This window comes from Nanorana parkeri, unplaced genomic scaffold (genome assembly GCF_000935625.1).
Source record: "Nanorana parkeri isolate BGI_ZX_2015 unplaced genomic scaffold, ASM93562v1 scaffold352, whole genome shotgun sequence".
Classification (NCBI taxonomy): domain Eukaryota; kingdom Metazoa; phylum Chordata; class Amphibia; order Anura; family Dicroglossidae; genus Nanorana; species Nanorana parkeri.
Window position 1 is genome coordinate 524,447 of NW_017306620.1, and position 14,538 is coordinate 538,984.

Consider the following 14,538-nt stretch of genomic DNA (forward strand, 5'->3'; position numbering starts at 1 on the left):
CTCAGGATAGACTAGTTCTAGTTCATATATTCCACGATAACCCCCTCCTGTTCTTTTTTTACTAACTGACCTCCCCCAGGCCGAGGGCCGGTTCACACCCTCTGCATTCGAAAAGAAAATGTCCAGTGCAGCCCGAATGCAAGACAAGACAATTTTCTATCTTATGGATGGGCTCGGTTCACACCACTGCATTCTGGTGGTGTGCGCTTAAAAAAAGGACAGTATGCAGTACTTTTTTTAAGCGCACCACAGTAAGACTACATCAACATCACAGTGAGCCCATAGAACTGAATACAATTTCACTTGTGACATTTCAATAAAGTTCTACAAAAAAAGAAACAGTGTAATGCAGTTTGATGAAGCGCATTGGCATTGTCCGGGGACAGGCATGCCCAACCGCATGGCTGCTGGTGTGAATGTACCCTTAATCATCAGTTTACATGTTTTTTCTGTTCAGTTCTGCAAAGAGTCAAGTTTGTTTACTCTTGATACTTAACAAAATTAATTTATGCATTACTTTATCAATCAACCAATCATCTCTGTATAAACTTGCATATTATATTTGAGTAACATGTGCACACAGTAACATGAGTATGGGACGTGTGGGTTTTTTTAGGGGTTGGCTACCACACAAGAGGGGTAAGGTGATGACCTACTAAGGCAAATGGGTAGCATATACTATAAAACTACACCTTTTCCTCCGTGCACCTCATTCCAAATGCTTTTATCTGCCTCAATTTTTCTCTCCATCCACCAGTGTCTCTCTAGTTCATGATTGTATAGGACATGGCTTTAGCAGTGCTCCAATGCCACCACTGTACCTGAGTTCTACAATGACATCACCTTCTAAGCCTGCTCTGCTTCCTTTCCCAATGTTTTCTTAGGTGGCCCACTTCTACACCCTGTTCTTTCTGCACAGAGTTCCCAGTGCTTCTGGTATAATACATAGCACTCATGCTTTCTCCATCTCCCCTGTGGCACTCCCTCTCTCACCTTATGAATGAAGTGTTGGGTCTCCTGTCTTACATAAGTCTGCTGCGGGCACATGATTAAAGTGTCTTAGGATGCTTCATTTATGTCAGAGCCACTGTACAGACTAAATAAGGCAGCCGCTAGCCAGATTGTTTTAACACAAATCAAATGTTGCCTGACATTTTATTAATGTGCCAGAGTCCATGTAACCCTAAGTTTAATGTAAGCATGAGTGGGAATAATTCAATAAGTTTTCCTGAGGCCAAACTGAAAAGAAAGGAATCGGATAAGTTGTCAAATGTTCAATGGTTTTCATAGTAGCTGTTGAATGTGCGGTATGTTGAATTTATTTTTCCCTGTCAATATTTTTGTCATAAATAGTACAGTGCTATCATCAACATTTTTAAGATATCACTTAATGGTTGTGTGATGTCAAAGTCACTTTTCTGACATAAAAGACCATACTGAGATGTTAATATTGTGATATGGATGTCAATTTTATGATGCTACAGCTGTTATATTTCAGTATCAGTTATATTTATGGTATCACAGCCATTACTGATTTGTTGTAATAGACATTGTTAACACACAGGCAGTGTTGTACTGTTACTCATTTTTGTGAAGTTAAAGTCAATGAGATGATACTAAAGTAGATATTGTGATGTATAAATGCAACTTAGTGCACATCATGCTCATTGTATGCGTTCCTTGACCAAGTGTTCAAGGGTGAATACTGTTGTGAAAAAAGTGAACACGTGCTTACTCTGGAAGCCCAGATTCTGGATCTAGAGAACTGGACTGACAACAATGAGGAGCATTAATAACATGGAAAAGAGTTTGGACCTGACTGAACAGGTGCTGACAGGGACCAGCTTAGAGCGTGGTAACATGGAGGAGCAGGACCCATAAGTAGGAAGCTGGGTAACAGTCAGAAGGCAGGGTAGAGTGAACAGTGTTAGAGAGGCTAGCCATGAATTGTTACACCCCAATAGATATGCCCGTTTGCATGATATCAGGGATATCAGCTCAGGGGTAGCACTGCTGGAACAGAATAACTCCCCTAGCTGCCAGGGGAGTGACTGCTCTGGAATAGAGGGTTGCAGGGTCTTAAGCAAAGACAGACAGATCCTGGTGGTAGGGGATTCTATTATTAAGCGAACATACAGGGTCATCTGTCACAAAGAATGTGATCGCCGAACAGTATGTTGCCTACCAGGCGCTCGGGTTCAGCATATTGCGGATCAGATGGACAGAGTATTGGGTGGGACTGGGGAAAACCCAGCTGTCATGGTACATATTGGCACCAATGACAAAGTCAGGGAAAGATGAAGTGTCCTAAAGACTCGGCTGAAGTGAATAGCTGAAGAGTGTTCGGCTCCCTTCACTGTGGGTTGGTTATTCACTCGGCTGCCATGGGCAGCTTATCCAATGAGCCCCTAGGATTCACTTCAGGTTTGGATTCGGCATCTGAACTTAGGTATAGATTCCCAAACCAACCCCGAAGTAAACCTGGGTACATTCGGTTAATCTCTAACAGAGACTACTGTTAAACCACAGCCACTGTTATACCCAAGTCAGCCGTATGATGCCATAATGGTTTTGTGATGCAGCAAATAATATCTTAAAAAAGGGAAACATTTGAAAGTAACATAACCATAAATTAAATACAATCACAAAAATGTAAAAACAGTTATAATAGTATACTCCTAAATTACAGAAAATCAAATAAAAGACTATGGCTTTGTTAGCAAACTTCTACTAGGTATACTTTTTATAAGAACATGATCTGAAGTTGCCCCAAAAAAGTCATAATAGGGTTACAAGGAAACAAGCTAATTTCCAAAATTACTGCTTTCATGAAAGGTCACACATTAGCTAATTATTTTAACAAGGGAATATTTCCTGATGTTGCTGCGAAGCTTACATGCCATCCTGTTCTAGAAGGGACAGGAGGGGGACATGACAAAAGAGGAAAATGATCATTCCCATTGTTTATTACCAAATGATGTTCTCTCTCCAATTTCCATTTTATTATTCACCATGATAGAATAATGGTTTAATACTGTAATTGAAAACTGTGACAGATCTAAGCAAACATTAGCATGCGTTACCATTATGGCCTCTTCTGTTGCTAAGGTAATATAGGAAGCAGGTCCAAAGTCTCCTCAAGTGCTTCTGATAAATACAACTAATAAAGCTGTTGTTTGCATTTACAGTCATCATAACCATGTCAGGATGTAAACACTTCACTTCTTATCAAGGGTACAAGGTGGAAGAGCCACAAACCTTGTTTTTTTTTACATTTCACTCATGTAAAGGGGACATAGTTCGAGGCCATATGCAGTGAGGATTAAAGTACATTGCACAAATCATGCGTGTAATCTATAGCATCCCTGTAAGAGGTCCATGTTATAATACGGCTTGTAAAGTTAAGCCAATGTGTTGAAAAGTGAGGAAATCGTATTTGTGCTGTTACAATAGCATAAGAGAAAAAGAATCATAAATGACACCAACTAGGAATATCGATCATTTAAATGAGCTGAATATTTTTATAGTTTAAAATGCTCATCACAACTCTCCGCAAAATAAAGACAGCCTGCAAGAATGCATTAGACCATCTTCACATAGCCTTCTGGGCCTTAATTACAAAAACTGTGGTGGGAAAAGGAACTTTTACCATTGGACAATAGCATCCAATCAGTGCTTGCTCTTGTTCTTTAACCAGCCCTGCAAAAGTTACACCTGTGATCCCCCTGTTTGCATGAGCAACACTTCTTCCTATAATGGCAGTAGGTGTCTTTATAAGTACCATTATTCCCAAAGTAAATGCCTCAAATCTCCTGCTCTGTGTCCCTGTTCTAGCACCATCTAGCTTTGCAGGCAGCGCTGGGCAGAGTGACCTTCCATCTCATAGTGCCTGCATACTACAGTCTTCACTGACCACCAAAAAATGGGGCACTTAACACTGACCACTAATAAAAGTGTGTACATACCACTGATTTGTGAAAGGGGACACTGACCACCAACATAAAGGGGCACTTCACAACTGATAACTAATGTAATGGGGCACTGCACTAATAAGTGCATAATCCTGGCACCTACACCCTGTAAGCTGTGGCATGCATTAAATAGTTCTGGCCACAACACTCTGTAAGCAGTGCTGTACATTATTTAGCTCTGACCTCTGAATTCTGTACTGTACACTATATATTCCTGACTACTGCACTGTGTATGATGTACTGTATGTAACATAGCACTGGAGAGGATGTTTATAGAATTAACACAACCAATTAAATGGTCTGAGGGGGTGTGCTGAATGGGTGTTGAAGTGTTTTCATAAGCTCCAGTGGACACTCTCGTAATGTCAATTAGCATAAACACAACAAAATTTCCACCTGACAAGGTTTCACAGACTGACAACCAACATATTTTTGCAAAGAATTAAGTTACAATTTGTTAAAGACCAAATATGATATATATTATAAATGCCTCACTTAGGAGGTTGAATGTGTCCCATCAGACTTCTGGACCTAGTATGGGCGTGTTTGGTGACTAGCTGATTGGTGTCTTCTCAAACATTAATGTAACCACTTTTTATAAAGGTAACTCCAACACAACAGGAATTATGGATATGGATAGTGTTTGGATAGTGTTTAGCTCTGGATGTATGACAGTTCAGGTCTAGTTCAATATACAGTAGGCCACTAACCCAAGTCAGACAGATGTGTATACCTCAGTAAACTGCTTACGACTATTAGATGAGAGGGCTATTAGGTGTCTTTTGCAGACCCTGGGCTTAGTACTGTTTTATGATACTGTTGCATTCCTTCCTAGCTAGCCTGTGCTCTATCCAAGTGCTTCAAGTCAGTCTGCAGCTTATTAAATTTGTTACTTTCTCCAGCTGCCCACCATATAAATAAGATTTAAATCTGGCCGTTTCTCTTATAGACTTGCAAATATAAGGGTGGCCTGGTGTTCAATGTTCATTCTACCCACACAGTTTGGGATTTGTCAGGCCTAATTATTGTCACAAGAGGGATTTGGTTTCAAATAAGGACAGTCCTTCCAAATAAGAGATAGTTGGGAGCTATGTTTAAAGTGGCTCTGATAGGTAACAGCAAATCCTATTCTCCTTTAGTTTATACAGGATGTCGCAAAATATATATAATTGGTATAAAAACTAGTGTATGTGTTTCTGCATGGGCACCCTCCTATTACAAGTCAATCAAAATGAGTTCCTAGCTACAGCTTAGAACATCTCTATGTTGCTGTTGAGACAAGCATATGCACAAATCACAAATCTGCCTCCACTTAGTTCTAAAATTGTGCCTTATATCTAGGACAGCTGCTAGGATACAGGCAAACAGCAATGCTTCTAAAGCTTGGACTTTATCTCTCACAGAGCAGACATCAATCAATGGTGGGGAGCTTGAGAACATGCCACGCTGCCAGGCAAAGGGGGTTGTGCTACCCAGAGCCAACTATACCAGAGCCATTTATTAAACTACAGATGATAACACGTGTCCCAAATATAATTAGGTTGTATATTTTTTATATGTGTTTAACAAAATCAAAGTTACAATATGGTAATATGGAACCATACGCTATAAGATCAAATTCCAGTTTCAGATGCTGCCCTACACTTTGGAGACAGCTAAAAGAGAAAAGATACATCTGGTAAAAACATCTGGTAATCATTTTGTCTAATATGCAAAGGTAAATTTGACCATTATAGTGTACAGACTTATGTCTTATCTGCTCCGTATAAAAAAATATTGCTTCCCTTCATATATACTACAATAGAGAACAGTGTCAACTACCTGGCTAGAAAAAGATTTGCTTCACGCTTATTTCAGCATTGTGAGCATAGTTTTCAGAAATAATGATTTAATGTCTATTGGCATCTTTGGGTATCAGATCAAATGCCATTGGATATATTTAGCGATTTCAACAAACTCTTAGGGGTCTATTCACGAAGCTGCCGATGGATCTGGCCGTAGCTTCGGCCAATCCTTTGGCTAGCTTAGGCCCCAGGACCCCTTCGGTTCAGTAGAACCGAAGGGGTGCTGTACGGGCTATTATTAGGCCCCATTCACATGTAGCGATTTCCGTTGCGATATCGCACATTTTTGCCGCGCGATATCGTGAGAAGTCGCCGGCTAATTATATTCAATGGAGCTGTCTTAGCTCCATGTCGCGCGTCGCTCGTCGCTTCTACAGGACCCTTTTTCTGGCGGATTTTGCGCGATTTTGCTTTTTTCTAATGGAGCCCGATGGAGAAGGTCGCGCTACCGTCGCTGGATCGTCGCTGGAACGTCGCCCCGAAAGTCGCGCTATCCCGGCCGCTGCAAAAGGTATGTCGCTACGTGTGAATGGGGCCTTAATGTTAAAAATGTTTTTTTTTTAAATGATAGTTTGCATCTATCAACTAAACCCAACTAGCGGCTACTAATGATATCCAGAAAACATTACAACTGTGCTAAAGTGAGAACGTTTACCCAGCATTGCTTTGACTGAGGTCAGTGTGTACAGTCAAGAGAGGTTTTCACTACTCTTGCAACTGATTGGTGGCTGTTAAGTTTTTTTTCTACTGTTATTTTTTTTACTTTGCACTTTCTGTATGTGATTGAAAGGAAGGACCCTGCAATGAGTGTGTTCAGGAATCCTTCTGCTGCATCACAGGTAGGGATTCTTAGATTGTCAGGTTCCCACATAAAGGGACTAGGGAGGATTGGTGCAGTACAGCATTCTTGAATGAAGCACTAAAGTACTGGGGTAGGCTATGCTCCCTTAATGCATTCCAATAAGTATTTTTTTATTTTGACCAAACTGCACCATTATCCTGGAGATCTTTATACCTCTTAAATGCAGTTAGAACTTTATATGCTCTATATTTGCATACCATAAACTATGGAAAGACAATAATAATGTTCCACTTGTTTTATAACAGCACAGTATCTATTTTACTTGGAATCTGAATAGCTTTTTTTTTTATATAGCCCAGACAGCTTATTATAGTAATAGTCAGCCTTCTTTTTTATTTAGAATGGAATATTGAAATTGCTGCACTCTTAACTCTCATGTATATTCACAACATTTTTTAGTACATCAAACAAGAAAACAATTTTGTGAGGTGAAACATGTCAACAGCTATGACTAATACGAGCAACAATGAGACAAATCTACCTAGCTTATAGGCATCCAGTGTACGTGGTAGACTGTAAAAGGCTTTGTTTGTGCCAAGCATTGCACATTGATGTTTCTAGAGAACTCTTAATGGAAATAACATTCTGTAATATAAAGGTCACAATGAACGGATCCTGATAAATTGGCCTTGACAGAGGCACATACAAAGGATAGTAAACAGGGAGTGTTGCAGCAAGCAAACACATTTCTAACTGCTCGGCTATGTAAGCCATAAGTCAGATTTGTATAAAGGCTTATCCATATTGGGGTTCTGTTGTTTTCATATTTATTGAATATGTGTTACTTTTATACCGGCCTCATGAGAGGGGGGCATGGGGTAGAGGATTCCCAGAGTTCAGCTTCCAAGGAGAGCCTGGCTGGAATTGGGTAGCCTTTACTTATAGACTGTGTCACCTCAGTAGCTCATTGGTGGTCAGTGTGGTAGGGTGCAGGCAGTGAGCATGGGTGGTGTGGCTCTCACGCAGTAGTATTCTCTACCGAAGTAGAGGCAGCTGGAGCCTTGATAGCAGCCATTGTAAAAAATATCTGAAATTGTTGGCTATGCCCTCGCTCATTTTGTTACAGCCTGAGTGCTAGTACTAAGGGGAGCGGACACGCTTGCCAATATAGTGCACCACAGTGCAGGAGGGAGAGGTGCTAAAGGTGGCCTAAGATACAGTAGATTATTTGGAAAGTGGTGGACGCTATTGTAGTTCTGTTCTGCACAGTCATTTAGGACTCTCAGGAAAATGTTCTGTTGTGTGTTATGTTTCCAAATGTATCCTTTGCCAGAGAGGGTAGTAGCCTTGCTTAGAGTCGGAATTTGTGTGTGATTCTTCACAGCACGTGACTGCAAACAATTTTATCAAATATAGTTTAGTGTGAAAGAAGGGGGCAGAATCCAACAAACGCTATCAAGTGCAGTGAGTAGATAAATTACTCTGTGCTCATTCTGTATTCCCTGCCTGACTGGCACACTGGGATCAGTGGACTTCATTGGCCAATAAGCCTAGCTGCATATAGAAATACATTTTGTCTTTCTCATCATTATGCAGGTCAAGCAAATTGAATTACAGCATACTGACTATCATATCTCCCATCTGTATCTAAATATTTTTTCATACATACTTTCTTAAGAAAATATATTGTGCTACAGCCTTGGCTGTTGCATATCATATAACAAGATTGCAACATTGTAGAAGCTCCAAAAAATGAACACAATTCAGCAAATAGTAAGAAAACAAGTATAGTGAAGGAAAAAAATGTGTTCATTAGGATCAAATTAATCCTTACATTATAAAAGAAGAAGACCACAGTATGCAAATTGAGATAGGTGGCGCACAAGTGTGAATGGATATGGAGGAGAAAGCCTGGTATAGTGCTTTTAGCAAACCTACCTGCATACAGTGGAGGCCATAATAATTATTCTTACTCATATAATGAGTGAACAGTTTTTGTTGCCATAGAAACATATCTACTCCCCATTTCATATTTCTAGTACAATACAGGACAATATTATTAGGTAAATTTTTTATGACATAAGTCCATTGTGCCCTGCGCAAATGCCCAGTCTATGAAATTCTAAGACATAAACACGTGCTGTTATGCTGCAAGTTCCTGTCCTATTGATGGCAATAGTCTCATAATTTTTCTTCATTCTGTAAAATGGCTTCTACCACTATATATGAGTAGCATCTAGCATCTACTATTTAATAAAAACGGTTCCTAAAAGGGTAGAAGCTAACAGCAATTTATTTAACATTTGGCTACCTTCTTATTATGAAACTAAGATCCCATCATTCCCCAACAGCAGTGTTTTTATGTGTCACCCCAGTTCATGTTAAATGCAGGGACGTTTTATTAAAAGGGGATAGGGCAGTTGCCACATGCTAAGAAGAAAAGAGGTGCCATTAGCAAACTTGTTTGTAATGGAGCGGGATAGATAACATACTGTGTTTCCCCGAAAATAAGACACTGTCTTATTTTCTGGGTAGGTCTTATATTACAGAAATCCCTGAAGATAGTGCTAGGTCTTATTTTCGGGGTAGGTCTTACTTTCGGGGAAACACGGTAGTTGATATCTTAGCTCTCTGGAGATTTAGATATACAACAGACACCATGCTTTAATTAGGACAGCTTTACTGTTGTGGTTATTGTTCAACAATAACCTGAGTTATACCTGAAAAACAAATGAACTTCTTGGATACAGATGTCCTTGATATTTATAAAGCTAGTACAACAATGACAAGATCACTACCTTTAGCAGTGGCCTCTTCAAGGAAGAGGCCTAGGTAACTGAGCAGCTTTTCAATGCTTCATTGAAATATCTTAAAACATACGTGTTTGTCAGTATCAGGAAAACGTCTTATTTTTTTGTATCCACGTGGCATTTTGTCAGTAGTTTAGCATTTCTAAAAGTGTTTTTATATCAGGAACAAAATGGCAGACAAGATCGTGGTTTAAGCACAGGACAGGGTCAGCAGCAGACAGACTGGTCAGCGACAGAGAAGTAGGCAGGATTCTTATCAAAGTACTGGACAGGGACAGTGACAGCAGGCATAATCAAGGTACAGGGCAGAGTCAGCAGCTGGCAAGAACAAAGCAAAAATCAGAATCGTTTGGTTTCACGGTTGGTATTAGATAATAAATCATGGTCAGGAAGCAAGCTGAGATCATCAACAAGAGGGCTTTCTAATAGATCATAAGACAAGTCAGGTTGGTTACCAGGTTGGTAAATGACAGCAGTTCATTTTAAGGAAACACTGTCACAAACCTAAACAATTTAGACTGAGCATTTGATGAAAAATACATAGGAAGAGGTCACCTCTAGTGTAAATTATCATTAGATCATCAGTAGATTGAGGGCCGGTTCACACCATCTCCACTGCGTTCCGGAACGGTTAGTGGATCGCATAGTGGAAGCCTCCCTGCGTTCTGGGGTTGGGGAGGGGCGTGGCAGTGCCATTCAAGCCAATGGCACCACAGACGCCGCTTCCCCGCCCACAGTACACTGGATGCACTGGAGATGGTGTGAACCGGCCCTCAGGGATTTAGGACAAACGTTGACAGGCTTTTGTTTGTGTCAGAGCTAATTCTCTCCCCATGCAAATCTACAGGATTCCAAAAAGCAGCTTGAAGCAGGTCAGAAGGAAGTTAACACAGGCTAAATGCATCTGTCAGTGAATTCTGAATGATCACAGAGGTGTCTCAAACTAATGTGAAAAGCAAGCTTATTGACACGAACCAAAGCCCGTTCATAGTGGCCCCTAGGAGGCTCAAGATACATACCAATCCACACATTTCCTGTACAAGTTGTACTTTACCCTGCTCCCTGTCACCTTCTGATTCTCCCTATTTGAATGAGGGAGAATCAGCTGCTATATCTCTGGACCTGCTGGTCCCTTTCACTGTAGTTTTTAGTGAAGATAACTTTTGTGTATGCATCATGTCCTCATATACAAATTGTAATTGCCCAGGTTTGTGACAGATTTACATCAACGGAATGCACATTTCCTCTAATAATATCCTCCAGTGATGCAAAGCATGCTCGTGGGACTGAAAACTCTCCCACATTAAGCTTCATCCTCAAGAAAAGTTAAAAAAATGTAAGTAGCTAAAAAGCTAAGCTGTTGAAATGTTTAAAATATGGAAGCATTATACATTGTGTACATAATGCATAAATCTAGAAAACATGTCAGGATAGGTGATTAATTCTTGATATTTTTGAAGGTGCAACTTGTGTGTGTAGCTCCACTTTTGCTAAGAAAAAAAAGCAGTCCTTCCTTGGTCAGTAATATTGTTTCCAGGTTGCATGTTTGCAAACGTCATTGCAATCCCTACCTGCTACTCGTTGTATAGGAACTTGAAAAACATGGTTGGTGCTCTGTATACCAACTATGTATGGAACGCCACCCTACATGGCTGCCATGTTTGAATTTATGCCAGTTTAAAAAGTCATAGCTGGCTGCAGATAACTTTCAAACATTGTATAAACAAAAATTTAGTGTAGTACTCATATATGTTATATTATTTTTTTTAACAAAAGTGGATTTAGCCTTTAAATGCAACCTCTGTTGTCTATATTGAGCTTCATGCTCAAAAAGGTCCATGCAATGGGTTAATAAGGTCAGAACTTAAAATGCAAGATTAAGCCATTTCCTAGTATGTGATCTCTAGATACCTTCTGGGTTTAAAAACAAATTGAAGCTTCCTCTTTTTCAAGATTTCACAATTTAGTTCTTCATCTGTACAGATTGTTTATAATTATCATAATTAAACTTAATGGTGCTTAAAATATCTGAACTGGAAAGAAGTGAACTGCCATTAAGACATTTTTTTTATAGTAGCAACAGTAGCAAAAGTAACTGCTGGAAAGCAGCATTGCAGCAGAATAATGCTCAGAAAAGTATGCATCAATGCAACAGTTAATGTCTTCATGTATAAAATCAAATGGTAAATACTGTTTATATACTGAATCTGTCTATCCTGAGTCAGCCACAAATACGTGATGCATGCTGGAAATTTTCTGCCTAAGACAATTTTTATTGTCTTATTGGGGAACAGTAATGGAGAATGCTCATTGCCAGTGAATGGTCAGTTTGCTTATACATATTAATCAAGTCACCCCTAGCACCTTAAGTGACATTAAGGGGTCTATTCACAAAGCTGCCGAGGGCAGCCGAGTGAATGACCGATCAGAAGTGAAGTGAGCCGAACACTGTTCGGCTATTCACTTCAGGCTGGTACGAAACTCCCAGAGTTCAGCTATGTTTTGAGCCAAATAACTCAGCATTTGTGTAGTCTACACTACCATATTATACATCCTTTTTTCTTTTATCTGGACAAATAGGGCTTTTAATGTGGCACATACTGGTTTATTTTATAGATTTTAATTAGGAAGAAAGAGTAAAAAAAGTGGAAAATGTTAGCACAATAAAAAAAATGAGACATGACTGAGCAGATGGAAATTGTGGCATTGGCGCTATTTGTTTGGGATTGGGGTAGAAAAAGTACCAAATTATCCAGTGTGCTCATTGGGATTATTTTAAAACAGACCTGCAATGTTGGTGCAAATGCTATAGCAAAGCTATATTTGACATAATCTTTAGTGCAGAGAAAAATATTTGGGGCTAAACGTGTTAAGTGTCGGCTCATCTAATATCATAAATCTTAACTCAGGTCTATATAGGGAGCCATACTTCAAGCAAGCATAAACTCTAACTGTACCAATAACATCTCTTTTTTGTTTTGGGGTATGAAAGAGAACCTCTGTCAGGGTTTTATTTGCTGCCATGTCTCTGTTTAAGCTTACTAGCCAGCATAATGGAGATCCTAACTGGTGTCAGTTTTAATAAAGAGTGCCTTTGATGTCCTGTGTCTAAAACTAATTGAATTCCCAGGGCATTGGTAAGGCCTGGTTCACACCTGGGCGTTTTACAGCGCGTTCCTACGCTCTGTAAAATGCTCAACATGTGAAAACCAATGATTGCCTATGGGCATGGTTCCCACCTGGGTGTTTTACAGCGCGTAGGAACGCGCTGCAAAACGCCCTACGCCCAAAGAGGTGCAGGAGCTTCTTTGGGGCGTATTTGCCGCAAGTATCCATTGGGATACAGCCAGGTAGCCCTCGGAAACGTGTATTTGTCGCACGTTTTTTTTACCGCGAATCGCTGTAAAAACGTGCGACAAACGCGCATATTCAATACGCCTAGGTGTGAACCCAGCCTAAGTCTAAAGGGCTAGTAATCAAGATGAAATCGAGATGCATTTACCATATATTTACAGTCACTTAAATAGAAGAATAAAAGCAAAACACTACCCGACATTAAGTGGCTGGGAAGCCCAACATAAGTGGGAGTTGCTTAGGGTAGGAGCTAAAAAAGAAAACTGGGGGTCTTTAAGGTGCCTGGAAATGTCTTCATTTTGAGCCCCTCTAAACTCACTGGATATTTTCTCTTTTTCAGACTATTCTCTGTAAACCCTAGACATGGTTGTGCGTGAAAATCCCAGTAGATCATCATTTCTGAAATACACAGACCACGTTCAAAATCGCCTAAATCATCTTTCTTCCCAATTCTGATGCTCAGTTTGAACTTCAGCAAATTGTCTTGACCATGTCTACATCCCTAAATGCATTGAGTTGCTGCCATGTGATTGGCCGATTAGTTGTGCTAACGAGCAGTTGTACCTAATAAAGTGGTCGGTGAGTGTATTTCGAATGTTTGTTCAAAATCGTTCCTCAGAATATTCAGTCTTGCCATCATTGAGCCAATTAATCTCATTTAAAAGCCCTTGAAAATGTTGTCTAGACCTGATACTTGAATTGAATCCCAGATGTAATAAACAGGTTTCTTTTGTGCCTAGCACATGAGCATTACAATATGTATGATTTTGAATGAATTAAAATCAAATTTGTTTTTCTCCTTCAAATTTTCCTCTTCACTAGGGTCAAAAATGAATGTCAATTAGACCTCACTAACCATAAGAAAATTGAACAAACATTCCAAGAATGAACTGTATTAAGCAACAATTATACAGGTATATACCCAACTTCAGGCTAAGGAGTTATCACTCCTTAGCCGTAAGAGTTATCACTGATTCTCATAGTCACAAAACAAAAGCTGCCTTGCAAATTTAAATATGATTGGTTATACAAATTAAAAAAGGAAGAAAAACACATTATAGAAAACTATAGGCCCCACATGTAAATGATGTGTTATCTCGCTGCAGTGGATTACAGGAGTATATAAACTAAAGTAAATTGTGTGGAATTTCTAAATTAGGCACTGTTGCAGTGTTTGCTGGCTTTGCTTCTTACCTGGAATTCCTCTTTACACATGTAGCCACCCTGCCCTATGAAGAAGTGTCTATTTAATTTAGAAGCTCTCAGGTCATAGTCAGTCTGATTGTGATTGATAGTTTGGCTTTCTGAAGTTTCTCCTAAACTCTGGTGATTGTTTGCTTCTGTCTGCTGCTAGGAAGTGTCCCTGGCAATAGGGTAGAAGGCTGCACTTATTAGAGTTAGGAATGTTTGTACCTCCTCAGTCAACCACCAAGAGGAATATTGCATGCTGGGAGATGGTATAAAAATTCAGGAGTGACCTTGGGAAGTCAGTCTTTTCCCTGGGCTCCCTTTTCCCTTCTGTCTAAGGAGGGTAACCATTTGCTTGGACCTTAGTCCTAGCCTGGTGATGGAGCAACTTCAGCTTGAGTAAGGACCTTGAGGAGCCTGGTCCTTTACTGAAGTTTAGTGATTCTTACCATTCAGTATCTTACTGCCAGGAGTTAAATACACAGACTGCTAGATTGGCTTAAAGGCTCTGTTTTGTACTTTGTTCTTTAATTTTGGAGTCAGCAAAATCATGGGGGTCCTGTGCCCTA